The sequence below is a fragment of the Podarcis muralis genome, chromosome 9, assembly GCF_964188315.1.
Source record: "Podarcis muralis chromosome 9, rPodMur119.hap1.1, whole genome shotgun sequence".
NCBI lineage: Eukaryota > Metazoa > Chordata > Lepidosauria > Squamata > Lacertidae > Podarcis > Podarcis muralis.
Genome location: NC_135663.1, coordinates 76,060,493 through 76,079,525, shown reverse-complemented (window position 1 = coordinate 76,079,525; position 19,033 = coordinate 76,060,493). Strand labels below are relative to the sequence as shown.

General features: G+C 45.9%; 1 protein-coding gene across 12 annotated transcripts in view; it reads right to left on the bottom strand.

Annotated features, from left to right (window-relative positions):
• The window catches only part of PROM1 (prominin 1), a 117,786-nt gene extending 106,498 nt beyond the window's left edge, over positions 1–11,288 (bottom strand). For 6 of the 12 annotated variants that reach the window (XM_077934436.1, XM_077934443.1, XM_077934439.1 and 3 more), the window contains exon 1: positions 11,096–11,287. The gene's annotated coding sequence lies outside the window, so the exon portion shown is untranslated. Of the gene's footprint in view, positions 1–3,070; positions 3,138–11,095 lie in introns of all 12 variants that reach the window. The other 6 variants (XM_077934444.1, XM_077934442.1, XM_077934440.1 and 3 more) reach the window with 4 other exon arrangements.
• Positions 11,289–19,033: the final 7,745 nt, after the last annotated feature.

Below are 19,033 nucleotides of genomic sequence, written 5' to 3'. Positions count from 1 at the left end.
GTGATGCTAGCAGATGCTGGGTTACCTCCAAGGTTTTGGCTGGAGGCAATCAAGTATGTGGGCTTCACCTGGAATCGTACCTACAATTCACTGGTAGGTGACACACCTTTTGGGTTGTTGCATGGCAGGAAACCCCAGATTCATTTTTTGCGAATGTTTGGTGCAAGTGCGTCTGTGCCGGTACCTACTGCTTTGCAGGGGCCAGATGGATCCAAGTTCCAGAAAATGATCTTCTGCGGGTATGAGCCAGCAGCACGTGCATGGAGGTTTGCATATCCATCAGGTAATCAGAGTAAGGTGCTGATCAGTAAACACGCTGAGTTCTTTGAGCAGGATAAAAGGTCAAAAACTGCTGTCCAGCGTGATCTGCTCTCAGAATGCCTGTCTGATTCTGAGGAGGAAAGGGAAGCAGAGGCTGATCCCAGTGATGAGGACCAGGTCCAGGATCAGGGTTCAGAATCCGATGATGACGATCAGGTCACTGACCAAAGTCAGGAGCAAAGTCAGGAGCAGGATGAGGTTTCGGTAGCTTCTCCACAAGATGTTAAGAGAGCACCCAAAAGCGAGCCTAGTTCTCCTGTGAGTGTAATGGAGAGGATTCGAAAACGCTTTAAGTCAGAGGGGGAATCCCGTGATGCTGAGGACACACCTTCTGGTGGCGGTGAGTCAGAAGTAACATCTGAGTTTGTGCCTAGAAGGTCCAGTCGCACAACAAAGGGTGTTCCACCTGAAAGATATCAGGCCACAAGTGCGTGGATAGGTTTCGCACAGTGTGATTCTGAGAGTGTTGAAGGGGTTCAACAGGTGCCTGGGAAAAATGCTGGAAAGAAGCACAAGGCAAAGGGAAAGGTGTTGAACTCAAAAGGGTCTTGTCAGAATGTGCGGCAAAGGGGGGTGTGGGATTTGGAACTTAACAGGTTAAGTTTTTCCCATGATGCCACAGCATTCTGACATCAGCTTTTAGAAGCTGGGAGGAGCTGGGAGGAGTTACGTTCAGTTCTCTCTGTGTGTCTGAGAGAGAGGGACATGTTTGCAATGGCTGCCAGCAGTGATGGCTGAAATGTTTCAATAAAGAGCTGTAAATAGACAAACCTGACTGTGTGTGTTTGTCAAAGGACGTGATAGTTTTCCCGCTGTGTTCAACTCTGCTAAGCCGTGAACTGGAGGGAGCAACAATGGCGCAGCTTTTGAAGAAGTGTGCCGGACCCGTTGTAAACTGCTGATTGACGTTCGTAAAGTAATCAGAGGTCACGGCTCATCGATCAAGCTCGGCAGATCGAATTTCGCCACAGGAAAAGCATCCAAGATCAACTCAGAAACCGTAATGACTTCTGTAAACTTGGGGATGTCCTTGGAAAATAGGGACTCTTGGAGGGTCTGTGTCTCTGCTACAAACATTCCACCTACATTCCACTGCTCTTTATACAACATGCTGATAACACTTCCTGTTTACCTCTTCCTAGATGCATAGCACATTCAATCCATACCAGCAGGCATTAATTGACCTTCAAAAGATCTGAGGGCATAGCAGGTACACTGTTTTACAAACCGAGAAAGCGTAGCTAAGAATAAAGTTAGCAGCTGCAGAGTCACACTGAGTCTTAATAACAGAGCTCTGGAGCAAATGTTAATTTACCAATTTTAAATTCCATAATATCAGACAAGTCCTCTGAAATATTAAAGCATGTAAACAATCTTAATATACCACACAAGACCACACAGCCTTCACTTCCAGACAGCGTAGTCTTTAGCATATGCGCCGCCAGGGTGCAAAGATCCGCCTAGTGCCCCCAAATTTAGTTTAGCCCCCAAATTAACTTTTATTATGCTTATGTCAGACACCACACTTACGCCTGATCTCTTGTTTACGAAAGAAAGGAGGAAAAAGAAACAAACTTTTTAATTTGCTCATTTATTTACAATACACTTATATTTAAGTATACAACACCACCAGACTTAAACTTATAAGTATTGTTTAGGCACCTACTCAGGAGAAACACCAGTCGTGTCAAAGGTGCCACTGATCCTGCTGCCGCATAGCAGCTCAATACAATAAGTAACACAATATTTTGATGTAAGAGTTAATTTCGTGTGCATGGCGCTGTTGAGAATGACAAGCGCCATCGTTGAGTCAAGTGCCGCAGTTGTGAATGACAAGTGCCACCACTAGCGTGGCGCATCTTTGGTAAATGAGCGCACAAAGTCAAAAGTCCTTTAGTGAAGCAGTAGGTATACATTTCAGTAATACCTACGTATATATGTATTTTGTTTGTCTAGCTTGATCAAAATTATTATTTCATAACAGGTAGATAGTTAAAAAAAGGGGACGTGGGTGGCGCTGTGGGTTAAACCACAGAGCCTAGGGCTTGCCGGTCAGAAGGTCGGCAGTTCGAATCCCTCCTGTTGCTCGGTCCCTGCTCCTGCCAACCTAGCAGTTCAAAAGCACGTAAAAGTGCAAGTAGATAAATAGGTACTGCTGTGGGAAGGTAAACGGCATTTCCATGCGCTGCTCTGGTTCGCCAGAAGCGGCTTAGTCATGCTGGCCACATGGCCCGGAAGCTGTACGCCGGCTCCCTCGGCCAATAAAGCGAGATGAGCGCCGCAACCCCACAGTCGGCAATGACTGGACCTAATGGTCAGGGGTCCCTTTACCTTTATCTAGATAGTTAAAAGCTTAGGTGGCTTCAGGGTGCCTGGTGCCCCCCAGAATTCGGCGCCCAAGTGTCCCGCACCCCTTGCACCCCAGGTAAAGATGGCCCTGCTTCCAGACTGAGGCACACGTAACATTCAAATGAGTTTCCAAGGGTTCAGAGCTGCTTCTCATGCATTACCTTGTTATCACCCAACCAGCAATCCTGTTGGCATCATTATCCCTCATACTACATGGGAGGGGGCAGTAGAAAGAGAGCAGCTTGCTGAAGGCTACCTAGTGAGTTCATGGCAGAGGCAATGTTATGTACTGAAGTTCTCACCCTGGGCCAGCAGGGGGATACTGTAGATAGTTTTCACATATGCAAATAAGGGATCGAAAGTGACGTTCAGTTATTGGATAGTTACAGAAAATGGTTACCGTTGCGTTCTAGTGGAGCTCTATATAAGCAGGCTGGCTGAACCCTTCAGTTCAGTTCTGTTCTGGCCTGTGAATAAACAAGAGCTGTTTGAAGAATCACCGTGTCGTCTGATATGTTCAACCACAACTTAACAGGCAAGATTTGAAACCAGGGGCTTCCTGGTCTGCATCACAACTGGGCTGGGTGATAGTTGGTTTTCAACATCATGATATATCAGCAGCTAAACAGTGATAAACTGATAGCATCAAAAGGTCTGGAATAAGGACGGAGGCATTGGCTAGCTTCACGATTTCCCCTGCATCGTGATTTTTTGCCGGCGCCTGCTCTTGTGATTGGCTGCCCCCCTGCATGAGGAAGGGGAGAGCTGAGTCGGCAGAATTAGCAGGGGCTGCAGGAATCGAGAGAAACATTGGCTGGCTTCATGGTTTTCCCAACATTGTGTTTTTTGCATATCATAAAAAGGTAAAGGTACCCCTGCCCGTACAGGCCAGTCTTGCCAGACTCTAGGGTTGTGCGCCCATCTCACTCAAGAGGCCGGGGGCCAGCGCTGTCCGCAGACACTTCCGGGTCACGTGGCCAGCGTGACATCGCTGCTCTGGCGAGCCAGAAACGCCGTTTACCTTCCCGCTAGTAAGCAGTCCCTATTTATCTACTTGCACCCGGGAGTGCTTTTGAACTGCTAGGTTGGCAGGCGCTGGGACCGAACAACGGGAGCGCACCCCGCCGCGGGGATTCGAACCGCCGACCTTTCGATCGGCAAGCCCTAGGCGCTGAGGCTTTTACCCACAGCGCCACCCGCGTCCCTTTTGTGCATATCATACGCACACACAAACACACACACACCACGATTCACAATATATTGCCAGGTCAAAAATTATGAAGCCAATATCACGATATGGACTTCAAACTGGTTTTGGATGATATGGTTTTGGATGATATTTACTGCCCAGCCCTAAACACAATCAATAATTCAACAAGGAATTTACAATCTAAGCTTCAACTCTGGGAAGGCAAGAATGGGAGATGCAAGGATAACCAAGAGGGATCAAATGTAGGCATAGGAATTCTCAAATCACATGGGCATGCTTTTGCAAAACAGACAGAATCCAGCCCTGCAGCATTTATTTTACTTTAGAGTAAGTCATCTAGGTTTTATAGAGCAAATGAAGGATAGAAAGTTTTAGGAATTAAATGTGGACCGGGGATGGGAGAGTAAAGGCATATTAAGAAGTAACTGCTACACTTTCACCCTGCCGTTCCTCTGTAAGTGTGTTTCTCAAACTTGGGTCCCCAACTGTTGTTGGACCACAACTCCCATCATCCCTAGCTAGCAGGACCAGTGGTCAGGGCTGATGGGAGCTGTAGTCGAACAAAAGCTGGGGACCCAAGTTTGAGAAACACTGCAAGTCTAGGAACTCACAGTCTAGGACATGGGTAGGCAAACTAAGGCTCGGGGGCTGGATCAGGCCCAATCTCCTTCTAAATCCGGCCCATGGATGATCCAGGAATCAGTGTGTTTTTACATGAGTAGACTGTATCCTTTTATTTAAAATGCATCTCTGGGTTATTTGTGGGGCACAGGAATTCGTTCTTTTCCCCCCTTCAAAATATAGTCTGGCCCCCCACAAGGTCTGAGGGACAGTGGACCAGCCCCCTGCTGAAAAGGTTTGCTGACCCCTGGTCTAGGAGCTGCCCAGAGGGGCTGGAGTCACATGGGTGGGGTATAAATAATATATTATTAGTAGTAAAAAAAAAAAAAAGGTAAAGTATTAGTATTAGTATTATTACATATAAGATGCTCCTCTCTTTTTTCCTAACCCTCCTAAGATCACTCAGTAAGCTTCATGACCACTATAATGGCTATCATCTGCGTTGAATCAGCATCTTCAGAGATGTAGCTGCACATAAAGGTAAAGGTAAAGGGACCCCTGACCATTAGGTCCAGTCGTGACCGACTCTCGGGTTGCAGCGCTCATCTTGCTTTATTGGCCGAGGGAGCCGGCGTACAGCTTCCGGGTCATGTGGCCAGCATGACTAAGCCGCTTCTGGTGAACCAGAGCAGCACACGGAAACGCCGTTTACCTTCCCGCTGGAGTGGTACCTATCTATCTACTTGCACTTTGATGTGCTTTCAAACTGCTAGGTGGGCAGGAGCAGGGACCGAGCAACGGGAGCTCACCCCGTCATGGGTATTCGAACCACCAACCTTCTGATTGGCAAGTCCTAGGCTCTGTGGTTTAACCCACTTCGCCACAGATTAATTAAGATGAGGAAACTCATTTCAGGAAACTAACACCACCACAAAATCAGCAATTTGAAGAATTGTGGCTTTATAACTCCATTTACTATGCACTCATTTATAATAAAGAAGTAAAATAAATATGTAGACTGGGAAATCACCCCCCCCACACACACACGCACACACAAATGCATCTTGAACTAACAGAACCTCTTCCTGGGATTGCCCAAGATTCAAGAAGCTGCAACTTGTGGAATACAAGGAGAATTTAGCCTTGAAAACAATGCAAGAATGTGGGGGGGGGGGTTTACTGCTCTTTCATATTGTGGTGGTGTAACTTTAATTTTTTGACATCAGCCTGGGCCATGGGGAATTTATCAAAAGAGGAATACAAATCAAATAAGTAAATAAATGACAAACGATAATTGAGGGTACCTGGTCGCCTCTCAGCTGAGTGATCAAGCATTGCTGGAGATCACTTTTGAACATGGGTAGGCAAACTAAGGCCTGGGGGCCGGATCCGGCCCAATCGCCTTCTAAATGTGGCCCAAGGACGGTCCAGGAAACAGAGTGTTTTTACATGAGTAGAATGTGTCCTTTTATTTAAAACGCATCTCTGGGTTATTTGTGGGGCACAGGAATTCGTTCATACAGTATATATTTTTCAAAATATAGTCCGGCCCCCCACAAGGTCTGAGGGACAGTGGACTGGCCCCCTGCTGAAAAAGTTTGCTGACCGCTGCTTTAGAAGAATTAACACAATGATTAGGAGCTGGGTGATGCTTTCAAAAATGGTTTTCAAGTCTCTGTTAAGACTGGAAGCCCATCTTTGTAAAACATGAGCTGCGCTATAATTGGCTTATTAAAGCACAGTAAAAGCATCAAAAGAGTGATAATCTCCAGAAGCAAGATTCAGCCATCTCCAGACTGGCAGCTGGTTTGAATTTCAGTCAGCTTCCAAAATTCTTGGGATTATAGTTTTGATAATTGGTATAAAGTCAATTATTATTTATAAAGCACACCCCATGAGGGCACTGCGAAGCAAGCGAGGAAACATTAATAAGCAACATAATATCATCCCTAGAAAATGTCAAGAGGGAAAACAGGAGGAGGGCTTTCAACTCACTTGGGGGAGCAGGGATGGGGCAGGGAGAGAGAGAAAAGAAATGAAAGACTTCGAGGAGAAAACAAATTCAGTTGTGTGAATCAGTCCTCCCCTTTCTCAAGGCTTCTCAAAGAGCCCCGGGCCAATTGGCAGTAAGAAATGCCTCTAGACATTGTTGCTGCTTATCCTGCTTTTTAAAATAAATATAAAAACTTTTTTAAAAGAAAAGACTTGCCATTTTTTATATGGACTGGGTGGCAGGATGGCTAGAAAAAACAAAATCACAGGCTAGCAACTTTGGGGAATTTACAACACTTTATTACCCCCAATTTGGCCTTGCAATTTGAAGGCATCAACCCACTTTCCTGTTTCAGTTTCCACTTGACTTAGGTGTCATGAAGGAATTACATTGCATGGGCCACGGATGAAAAGAGACAATAGGATTGTGTCGTGCTATTTTTCTAGAAAAAGAGGTGCCAGAACTCACCATGAACACCTCCCTTGTTCTCTTATAATGGCAATGGTGCCCACCTGAGAGGTGCCAGAACTGAGTTCCACCTGGGGGGAAAATAAACGCCCTGGGATTGGGCATTTCATCAGTCAAAATAGGGTTTTGTTCAAGTGACTTGTGAAGAAAGATTTGGTCAAATACTCATTTTATTAGCACAAAAAGAAACACATGCTGGTGCTTGCAGTTAGCTTAACATACTGGGAAAGTATGAAATTGTTTTAATTGAATTTATAAAGAATCAGCAAAGTTGTTCAGTGGTTCAAAGTTTCTGTTTCTGCTTGGAGAAGGTTGCTGTTATTGTGGATAGTTTGGCTGCTAAGTTTGCTCTCGCATGACTATGGTGGCTCAACCCTCGCTCTTGGGCAGGGATCAGCAACCTTTTTCAGCCAGGGGCCAGTCTACCGTCCCTCAGACCATGTGGTGGGCGAGACTTTATTTTGAAGAGAGAAAAAATGCCCCAGAAATAACCCAGAGATGCATTTTAAATAAAAGCACACATTCTACTCATGTAAAAACACAAGGCAGGCCCCACAAATAACCCAGAGATGCATTTTAAATAAAAGCACACATTCTGCTCATGTAAAAACACGTTGATTCACAGGCTGGATTGAGAAGGCGATTGGGCCGCATCCGGCCCACGGGCCTTAGGTTGCCTACCCCTGCTCTTGGGCCTTGCTATTGTGTGGCATTACAAGGGGGAAAAATTAAAAGCTTCCATTAACACTGCAACATTCTTGGCATTGTGGGATATGTGACAATGGTTAAATAACAGGTGGTCAATTGACAGCACTTGCCTGGTCAATTAGCCAGTGTGCTAATCTCAGGCAAAAATAGAGAGGTCACTGCCCTGCAAGTAGCTTACAGTCCGAAAAGCTGAGATGGAACTGAAGCTGGATAATGAAGTAACATGAAGAGAATTCAACTCAGAAGAGTGGAGAGAAGATCTGGCGATTCTTATGGACTACATTTGGCCAGTCAGCAGCACAGCAACTGCCACCTCACTTTTTAAAAATAAATAAATCACAATTTTAATTTAATTTTTGGAATTAAGAGACAAAAGTTCACTATTGCTCTCACAATGACATAAATTTGGTTACCGTAAGTACGCTAAGCCTAAGCGGTATTAAATAGAGCTTTACAACAAACAAACAAAATAAAACAAAGACCCAAAGCTACATCTCTGACAGTCTGATGAAATAATAAAGTTGAAACAAAGTCACAGCCTTCGCCATAAACATAACAAAATTAAAATTAAATATATCACCGGGACTGAGCAACTACATTGGTAGCAGTAATAAGCATTCCATTAGTTCTCCAGAGCTAGTAAAAAAGATAAGGTTAAGATCCAAGGGTAATAATTTTTCTGAACGAAATCTTTTATTTCTTTTGTACCACAGGTAAGAGGAGTGGTTAACGTACATGTTATGTAGTTTATCTTTTAAACTAGCAAACATTTTTAACAATGTTTTTAACAACTTAAATTAGTTATTATTTATCACTTGAGTTTGGGCTTAAGCCTTAACCCAGACTTTTGTTTATACAATTATGGTGGGCAAAGAGCAGGAAAAGTACCAAGTTCAATAACCTTGGGATTTGGGAGAAATGGGCAACACTTAAGTTGGTGAGGACACTCTAATACACATTTAACAAGGAGGAAGAGACGACATTCTTTTAATAAAAACAAGTGGCTGGGCTAAAAGGTTAGCTCCTCCATAACAAGTGAGGTGCAAACTTGAGAAATCCAACATGAAGTTGGGCATGAAAAGTAGATGTTCTTTGTTATCAAGTACCAAACTGGATAACGGTACATAGGTAAAGGGACCCCTGACCATTAGGTCCTGTCACAGACGACTCTGGGGTTGCGGCGCTCATCTCGCTTTCCACCAAGATCATAAGGGACACCACACACCTGCACACAGAGTAGGTGCTAAGGGTGGGAGAGTCCTCTCTGCTGCCAAGGGAAAGCAATATTTGTACCTGCCCATTATGCATTAACCAGTTTATGTCAGCTCCCAAGAGCTTTACCGTATTTGTGAGTATGGTAGACGTGCACATCCCACAGAGAGCTAGGGGTGGCTGGCAGCTCCTGTAAATCAAACAAGATTCCCAACGCAGTCCTCCTACCCTATAATAGTGGTGCTGAAACAGTGTTAATCTAAAGCAGGGGTCAGCAAACTTTTTCAGCAGGGGGCCAGGTCCACTGTCTCTCAGACCTTGTGGGGGGCCGGGCTATATTTTTTTTGGGGGGGGGGAATGAACGAATTTCTATGCCCCACAAATAACCCAGAGATGCATTTTAAATAAAATGACACATTCTACTGTAAAACACACTGATTCCTGGACTGTCCACGGGCCAGATTTAGAAGGTGATTGGGCCAGATCTGGCCCCTGGGCCTTAGTTTGCCTACCCATGATCTAAAGCCACTTCATGCGTACTTACTAACATTTCAGACTGACCCAGTGCTCCTACACCCAGTTTTTCAATTCCAAAGCGATCTGAGTGGAAGCCGTAACTGAAAATATTCCATCTAAAAAACAACAGCTTCCCGAAAGTTACTCCATGTACAGACTAGCACCCTACTAACCTTATCTCCAGCTAAGGCATTTAAGACACTTACCTAAACTAGCCTTGGATATTGCTCAACTTAAAAATTCCTTTCCTACAAGCAACCTGCTGCACGACACTCAAGAGTCTCCGGATAAAAAAAAGATGTGAACCCAGTAGTGTGACTGTCACAATTTTGGGGGGGGAGATTCAATCACATACCGGCAAATTCAGGTTGTGCGATTAAAGCAGATTTGAATGTCCCGCGGAACAAACCCACTTCCTCAAAAAATCAAACTTTTTGCAAATAAGGAAAGTGAGGGGAATGCGCTTGATTTGATGCAACGCTGTTTAACCTCCCCACAAACAAATGAGAGTGAATGATCATTAAACAGCAGTTGCCCTCTAATCCCCCTGCCAGCATATCAGGAAGGAAGGCTCAGTAAACAGGTCATCTGGAAGCGGCCAGGGAAAAGTTGTGTTTATATGTAAAGGCTGATTGGGTGGGGGGGGTTGACCTAGGACAATTTATGAAACCCAAACACATTCGAATTCTTGACTAGCTGACTAGAGGCAACAATTTGCAGAGCGGAAAAGGAGGGCAGATCTCCAAGTCCCTTCCCTTCTCCCTTTCACTCCTGTGCTTGTTCCAGCACTAAGTGATAACAGCTCAAATCTAACCCTTCTCAGGCAGCGAGTCCCAACCTTTTGAATTCCTCTAACACCGCGCATGCACCGCTGATGGATCACAACCTACAGCAATCTTCTAAACATGCACGGAAAGGCAGTCAATGTCACACATTTGCCGTGCGCTCCAAAAGGTGCTGTGAAAGGAAATTATGAGTTGGAAGGGACCCCAAGGATCATCTAGTCCAACCCCCTGCAATGCAGGAATCTCAGCTAAAGCATCCATGACAGATCCAACCTCTGTTTAAAAGCCGGCAAGGAAGGACTACCAGTCAGTTGCGCTGTCGAACAGCTCTCTTCTTCTTCCCGCAATGCCCAGGGTAGGCTCTGCGCGAGGCTTCAGCCTGCAGGGGGAAATGGGAGCCCCTCCACGGCCCCGGGTCCCTGTCCTTCCCTCGACGGCGGCCCCCACTTGCGCAGCGCAAGCCCACCTAAGGGCGCAGCAGCACCTCCTGGGCAAGCGAGCCCTGCGGGAATCCTCGCCTTAAAGCAAACGGAGCAGCGACTCGGGTTGCAACGCGGCGCGCGCCCTGCCCGGGGAAATTAACTCCTGCCGGGACCCCTTCGCTGCCCCTTGGAAGAAAGGAAGCGCCCTGGCAGCCTCGGGGTGCAGCGCGCTCTTGCGCCTGTTTCCATCTCCCAAGAAGAAGCGTGCCTTTGCAGCACGAGCCTCGCATGCATTTATTCGGGAGTAAGCCCCGCCGAGTTCGAGGCTTCCCACGGTATGTGCCCTCGGGGCTGCACAGCTTCGCTTTTCTTTGGGGGCGGGGAGGGAATGCGCGCAAAGTCCCGAGGATTGCGCCCTTTTCCCCAGGAGAGGCTCTACCGCCCTAGGAACCCCGGGACCGGCCCGTGCTTGGGCATGGAGAGGGGGGTCCCCCAGCCCACCCGAGCGCGCAATCCGGAGCGGAGGGTGGGCGCGGCGCAGGCTACTCACCCGGGTCGCAGGCACCCGCCCCTTCGCCGCGAGCGAAGCTCCAGCCGCGTAAAAAACTCGCTCTTGCCGCGCCCGCGCTGCCGCTGCTGCTCCTGCTGCAGCTTCTCCGCCCCCTGCGCGCGGCATCTGCTCGCCTCCGGGCCTCCCTTCCCCGCCACGCGCTCGCGCGCTCGCCGGAGCGCGATCCCGCCCCTCTCCGATGCGTTGCGGGCTCGAGCCACCTGCGCAGGGAGCGCGCCTGGGAAAGCGGGTGGGTCGAGCTGGGGTGTTCGAGGGGTGGGAAGCGAGAGCCGGGCAGGCTTGGAAGTTCGAGCCCGTGGTGGGGCGCAAGGGGGCTGGGGCGCAATTCCTGGCGCAAAGCGGGCAGCTTTCCTGGGTGGGGAGCAGGAGCTTCGTGGAAATGAGCGGGATTGGGGCCCCGGCGGGCGCAGGCTGCATACCAGGGGTCGTGGGCGTAGCCAGTGATGTAGAAAAATAGCTAAAGAAGCTGAAAACCAAGACCAAATAAACCAAATGAAGACAACCTAAGAGACACATATAAACCTTTTCCTCAATTTTGCCTTTAGCCTGTTCTCCTTTTAATTCGCTTCTCCCGTTATTCCCCTCTTCGAATCCCCCCCCCCTTATTGTCAAATAAAGCATTTTTCTTTCCTCCTTGCATGCCCATTACTGTACTCTATTTCCTCAATTTACCCTGTCACTATTTTTATCATTGTATCCAAGTATTCTGAACTTACCTTTGGGTGGGGTCCCTCATACCCTTTTCCACCTTTGCATGGGGAGCCCAGTTGCAACCGAATAAAGGATCTGTGCTTTTGAAAAAACGCTTGTTTCTTTCAATCCTTGATTGGAAATCACCCGTCTTCTCCAACCGTAGCGGACCCCTTTGAGGCCCCGAACCCCAATTCTAAGTGTTTTTTCTAATCACTAGGCCTTTTGATGGTGGGAGAGAACCTCAGTTAGTGATGTATTTTTATTGATTTTTATTGATTGGGGTGGGGGAGATGCTCCTTCCTGCCCCCCCCCCATGCCAAGAAGAAGAAGAAGAAGAGTTTGGCTTTGATATCCCGCTTTATCACTACCCGAAGGAGTCTCAAAGCGGCTAACAATCTCCTTTCCCTTCCTCCCCCACAACAAACACTCTGTGAGGTGAGTGAGGCTGAGAGACTTCAAAGAAGTGTGACTAGCCCAAGGTCACCCAGCAGCTGCATGTGGAGGAGCGGAGACGCGAACCCGGTTCCCCAGATTACGAGTCCACCGCTCTTAACCACTACACCACACTGGCTCTCACAGTTGGCCAGGGGTGCCAACTTGAATAAAATATTGTGGGGACCCAGGTAAGCCCCGCCCCACATAATGGATCACATTGTGCAGTGCACACAAGCCATTTGAATGGGAATACCCATCAAATCTTTTGGGTGGGGGAGGCGACCACCTCAAATATTTTAAAGGTGGGGCTGAAGGGACCTTAGTCCCTAGGAGTTGGCTCCTATATGTGCTTCTCTTGGGAGCGGGTGAGCGCAGGCATTTCCCAAGTGCACGTGGGGTTGCAAGTAGAGGCAGAAACTTAAACTTCAGGGCCCCTAATCCCAGAAGGCCCCAGATTAATTTTAGGCCATATCACTTTTAAAAATTGCTTTAAAAATGCATGTATATTAAAAGGTAAAGGGTAAAGGGACCCCTGACCATTAGGTCCAGTCGTGGCCGACTCTGGGGTTGCGGCGCTCATCTGGCTTTATTGGCCGAGGGAGCTGGCGTACAGCTTCCGGGTCATGTGGCCAGCATGACTAAGCCACTTCTGGCGAACCAGAGCAGCGCACGGAAATGCCGTTTACCTTCCCGTGGGAGCTGTACCTATTTATCTACTTGCCCTTTGATGTGCTTTCAAACTGCTAGGTTGGCAGGAGCAGGGACCGAGCAATGGGGGTCACCCAATGCGGGGATTCAAACCGCCAGCCTTCTGATCAGCAAGTTCTAGGCTCTGTGGTTTAACCCACAGCGCCACCCACAGCGCCACCTTCATGCATGTATATTACATTTCACTAATTTTCCATAATTTTCATCCATCCCCATAACTCAAAAACTATAACGCATGGGACATTTTTATTCACACCAGTGACTTTGACATGTGAGATAATTCAGTGCAGCCATTTTAATCAAAATCTGAGATGTAGTAGTTAATTTTTTACTTAAAAAAATAAATGTGCTGATCTGTCCTGGAACAACCCCATTGAAGGAAATAACAGGGGTTCGCCAGACCTTGCTGCTGGTTGTGAAGGGAAGCCCCATAGCAGTTCTGGGCTTCTAAAATGTAGGTCCGTCGCTGGTTGCAAGGGGATGGGGAAGGCGCCTGGCAGGCTGCTTCTGTGTGTGTTTGCTGAGAAGGGAGCCCTGCGGAGTCCAGTCCCAAACCCCAGCCAGGAATGCAAACTTAAAAGCAAGCAAGGAGCAGTTCAGAGGATTGATCCCCCTGGAGATCTCCACAAAGGACCGTGACTAACTGCAAAAGGCAATAAATAGTTCATTTATTGTGTGCTCAACCTGGGAAGGGGAGCAAATGTTAACATAGATCATAAATTACTTTATCCATCGATTTCCTGTCCTTGCCCTTCCTTGGTTTCCATATTTACCCTTGAATGCTGCAAATTTCACTGCCAGCTCTTCTTCCTTGGCAGGGGGAGAAGCAAGGAGAAGCAACTGCAGGTTCCAGCGAGGTCCCACAGACCTCTTGAGAGATCTCACCAGAAGCACCAGAAACCACTTGATCCAATGGGCTGCTTTTTAGTGCTCGTTTTTGTGGGTTGTAACATAAGCAGTCAAGTACATCACTTTCTGTTTGCCTAGAGTGGACGCAGACAGGGGGATATTGATCCAGCCAGTTGAACTTCCTGTTACACCTGGTCTGGAGCATCCTCTCCCTGCATGTGACCAGGTAGGTGGGCATGACCCTTGCAGACCCCACAAAAGGCCAGTCACGGAGCTACCTTCCTCTTTTGCTGCCTTTTCTTCTCTTGGACTACACTGCTGGCTCTCTGCCAGCAGCACATGGGCCCATCCTTACAAGGATGTATGCTACACTGTCTCTGTAACTACAAGCTAAAGCCTGCCTTCAGGGATCCAGCTGTGAACTGAATGTGAGTAAACTTCTTATTACTTTTAAAAGAAGCTTCTTGTGTCTTTATTGTGTACCCCTGACCGTTAGGTCCAGTCGCGGATGACTCTGGGGTTGCGGCGCTCATCTCGCTTTATTGGCCGAGGGAGCCGGCGTACAGCTTCCGGGTCATGTGGCCAGCATGACTAAGCTGCTTCTGGCGAACCAGAGCAGCACACAGAAACGCCGTTTACCTTCCTGCCGAAGTGGTACCTATTTATCTACTTGCACTTTGATGTGCTTTTGAACTGCTAGGTTGGCAGGAACCAAGCAACGGGAGCTCACCCTGTTGCGGGGATTCGAACCGCCAACCTTCTGATCGGCAAGCCCTAGGCTCTTATGCAGTCCTAAACCATGTGCAGCATCCTTCCCCAACCTGATGCCTCCAGATGTGTTTTTGACCAAAGTCACTGGCTGGGGCCGATGCTGATTTGCAATAACTTATAATAATACTAAACCTTAACACTATATGCAGAACAAAACATCACACCAGAACAAAGAGATAGAAAGAGAAAGTAAGTGAAGACCCAGGTTCCTTTTTGCTTTGCTATTATAGTCAGTATGACCTTGACAGAAAGAGATAACAGAACAAGTTTAAGCCAGCTGTACTCTGCTTTTCAGAAGGAATAACCCAAACAAGAACCTTCTTTCACATAGAGAAGAAACCTTCCAGAACCCTCTTGAACTAAGCAGCACAGGAAAGATCTCTACACATCAGATCAATAGTTTCTGTACTAAGAAATGCAAACTGCCATTCTCATCTTATCAAATGCCCAGAAATTCTGCAATAGGCACACCCTGCTATTCAGAGATTGAATATAATCTTCGTCGAATCATAGACCCAGAGAATTATCTAGCCCACCCCCTGCAGTGCAGGACTATGTAGCTGTCCCTTACAGGAATCAAACCTGCAACCTTGGCATTATCAGTACCACGCTCTAACCAACTGGACCATCTGGAGAGCACCAGGTTGGGGAACCTGATGGGAAAGGTTTGGATGTGCAAATATGTAACTATTGCATTTTTAGCCCACCTTGCATCTTCAAGGAGCTCAAGGTGGTGTACATGGTTCTCCCCATTCTCAATTAATCTCCACAACAACCCTGTGAGGTAGGTTAGGCTGAGAAGCAGTGACTGGCCCAAGATCACCCAGTGGGTTTCATGGCCAGGTGAGAATCCGAACCCTGGTCTCACAGGTCCCAGTCTAACCACTATACTACACTGCCTAGAAGGTCTGACCTCTCTCTCCACATTCCATTATATGTGCAGTAAAATTCTTACAAAATGTCTTTGCAAGCAGGGTTTCCTAGGCCTCAGACTGAAGGCCACATAAACCCCCACTCAATTTGTATTATCTCTATCTATCTATCTATCTATCTAAGGTCCGTATAGTTAAAGCCATGGTTTTCCCAGTAGTGATGTATGGAAGTGAGAGCTGGACCATAAAGAAGGGTGATCGCCGAAGAATTGATGCATTTGAATTATGGTGCTGGAGGAGACTCTTGAGAGTCCCATGGACTGCAAGAAGATCAAACGCATCCATTCTTAAGGAAATCAGACCTGAGTGCTCACTGGAAGGACAGATCATGAAGTTGAGGCTCCAATACTTTGGCCACCTCATGAGAAGAGAAGACTCCCTGGAAAAGACCCTGATGTTGGGAAAGATGGAGGGCACAAGGAGAAGGGGACGACAGAGGATGAGATGGATGGATAGTGTTCTCGAAGCTACAAACATGAGCCTGACCAAACTGCGGGAGGCGGTGGAAGACAGGAGTGCCTGGCGTGCTCTGGTCCATGGGGTCACGAAGAGTCGGACACGACTAAACGACTAAACAACAACAACAACAACAACATCTATCTATCTATCTATCTATCTATCTATCTATCTATCTATCTATCTATCTATTTATATCTAATCTCTGTTCCAGTGGGCCCACTGTAATGTCATAATGCCAAAAGGTTTTCGTTGGCCCCCAAGACACCTCAAATTATTATTTTACTAACTTTTTATTTTATTTTACTGCCTGCTCCTGTATGTTCCCTGCTATGATACGGTGATGCCAAAAGTTTTCCGGTGACTCCTCTGTCCCACAGCAATTTGCCATTTCTTTAAAAAAGTAGTACTAAAAAACCAAACTATTTTTTACTGGCCACTGCCATGGTTTCCAAAAGATGTTTGAAACCTCCCAAAGACCACTACGACGTGTCATTAAAATAAAATTTTGAAAGGCCACACCTTCTTTTACACTTCAGTCACAGGATTAACCCTGAGTCAAACACCAGTAAAAGTTAGGAAGCCAAGCTTTAAAAAAACGGGGGACAGAACAACCAGAGAGTGGATGAGGAGCTACAAATATGTGCTTTCCCAGTCCTTTACACTCAGGAAAAGGAAGAGGCGAGTTGCTTGCCTCTGCCTGGCTGTTTGTTCAACCTCATAGGCAGTCACACTGATTTCCAAACTCAAGTCATGATTAGAAATGGGAACAGCAGCCAGGGGAGTTTTGCAGCTGTAATCTTGACAGGTAATCAGAGCAGCTAGTCCTTTTCTTATAAACCAAACGTGATAGTTGCTTTCACAGAGTTACTTTGAAATAAGTTGCTCAGGTCTGAAAGCCGGCATACAAAGCTGCTGCTTTAAACCTTAAGCAATGACGTTAAAAATAAAAATAAAATACTACATATACCCAGAAGAGTTTGCAGCATCCCCCCCCCCCCCGTTTTTCCTTTCCTGAAGTGCAAATGCATATTTAGTCTGAACTCTATGTGGGCTTAGGCCTCCCTAAGACCATTGATTTCAACAGATGAAGACGTTAGACTTTTTGGAGCTAGCCGACCTGACTGGAAGAATCCGCAATCAGAAAGAAGAGGAATATCAAGAAGATTGGAAGAAATTGAAAGACTATTTAGCCAAATATTGTAACATACAATAAGTAGAAGTTACTTGAAAGTATCAAATGGGCCTAGGACTAGAGTAAGAATGAATTGTAAAATACTATGGATTTAGATAATTATGAAAAGAGAAGAAGATTGTAAATCAAAGGTGTCAATTTGATTAGAAAGAGGATATTGGAGAGCTGTTAAAAAGTGATTCAATGAAACTCAGTAAAGGAGGGGTTCAAGGAAGTCAGTTAACAATGAAAATTAAACTAGGTCTTAAAGTATTAGGTGTTTACATGTTTGCTTTTGTTACCTTTTTTAGTATTGTAATGTCTTTTTTCTTTATTTGTGTGTTTTGTTTGTTATAAACTTGGAAAATCAATACAAAAAATTGGGGGGGGGGGGGGGAAAGACCATTGATTTCAAAACGTTTCGGCATGCTTCACTTTGCATAGCATTGAGTTGCAAGTTAAGTTTTAATAACACTGTATTGAAACATGCTGCTCCTTTTCCCAACTTCACTAGTTTTCAGCATTCAGTAGCAAACTCTTGCCTGCTGCATCATTGCTAAACTGAGAAGCACCAACTGTGGCTCAAGCTGGAACATGCCTGCACTTGCAGTTGTACATACAAAATCTGCATAAATCCACTCAGCTGCCCAGTGCAGACATATAGCCTGGTTTGCAAATTGGAAACAAGCCATAGGGACCTACTGAGCCAGCCCTCTTCTCTGGCTGCCCCGCTCCCCACTACAAAATTCTCCATTATCTGCGCTGATGCTGACAATGGATAATGCTAATCAGGTTCTTTCTTCAACTCCACTTCAAACTTCAATTTAAAATCCAGGATACAGCTGAAACCCTTGCAAGGAAGTGGTCAGGAAGGGAGAAACTTTACATTCATGCATCTATGCACAGTGATTTTTAGGGAGCTGGTGTTACATCTGAGTAGGCTAGGTCTTACATTTGAGGCAAAGGACGATCACAATGTGGTTTTGATAATAATAATAATAATAATAATAATAATAATAATAATAATAATAATAATAATAACAGCAACAACAACAACAACAACAACAACAACAACAACAATAGTTTGATGCTGCTCCAGAGAGCTTTACATACATTGTACAATTACTATAAGGTAGGTCAGTGTTATCTATATTGTAAGGGAAGTCAATCTTATCCCTATAAACAGTTTACAAATAAAAATGTACATTGATATGGTGCACAGTCCAAAAGATTTTAACTCACATGGGCTTTGGCTAAGGAATACATATAGGTTACTTTCTGAGTAATTGGTTTATTTCTTTTACCAAGTGGATAATAAAACCTGTTGTTGGTAAATTTGACCAAGGTCCATTATCTTTTTTATTTATTTATAAAAAAAAATACAAAATAATTTTTACCAGTCACTGTGAAGCAACAATGGGGAATACTATTGAGATCATGTAGGCTGGGGGTAGACAATCTGGGTGCATAGCTGTCAACGTTTTCCTTTTTTTAAGGGAAATTCCCTTACTCCGAATAGGATTCCTCGCAGGAAAAGTGAAAAGTTGACAACTTTGTCTAGGTGGCTGCCTTGGGGCACCAATACTGGATTCTTAACTTATCCTTTATATCATAGAGGGGACCCAAAGGTCTTCTATTCACCCCCTGTGATGCAGGAATCTCAGCTAGAGCATCCATGAGAGATGGATGTTGTGGCCGAGGACATACTTATCTATATCTATATTGGATAAATAATGTCACAAAGCTTCAGTTTTAATGTTTTTACACTGCATTTCTGAGTTTGCTTGGAACTCACTGCATTCAGTTAGACTTGCACCCTAGTAAATATGCTTAGGGTCATAGCCTCACAACCCAGCCATGAGCATTAAAGGTAAAGGTAAAGGGACCCCTGACCATTAG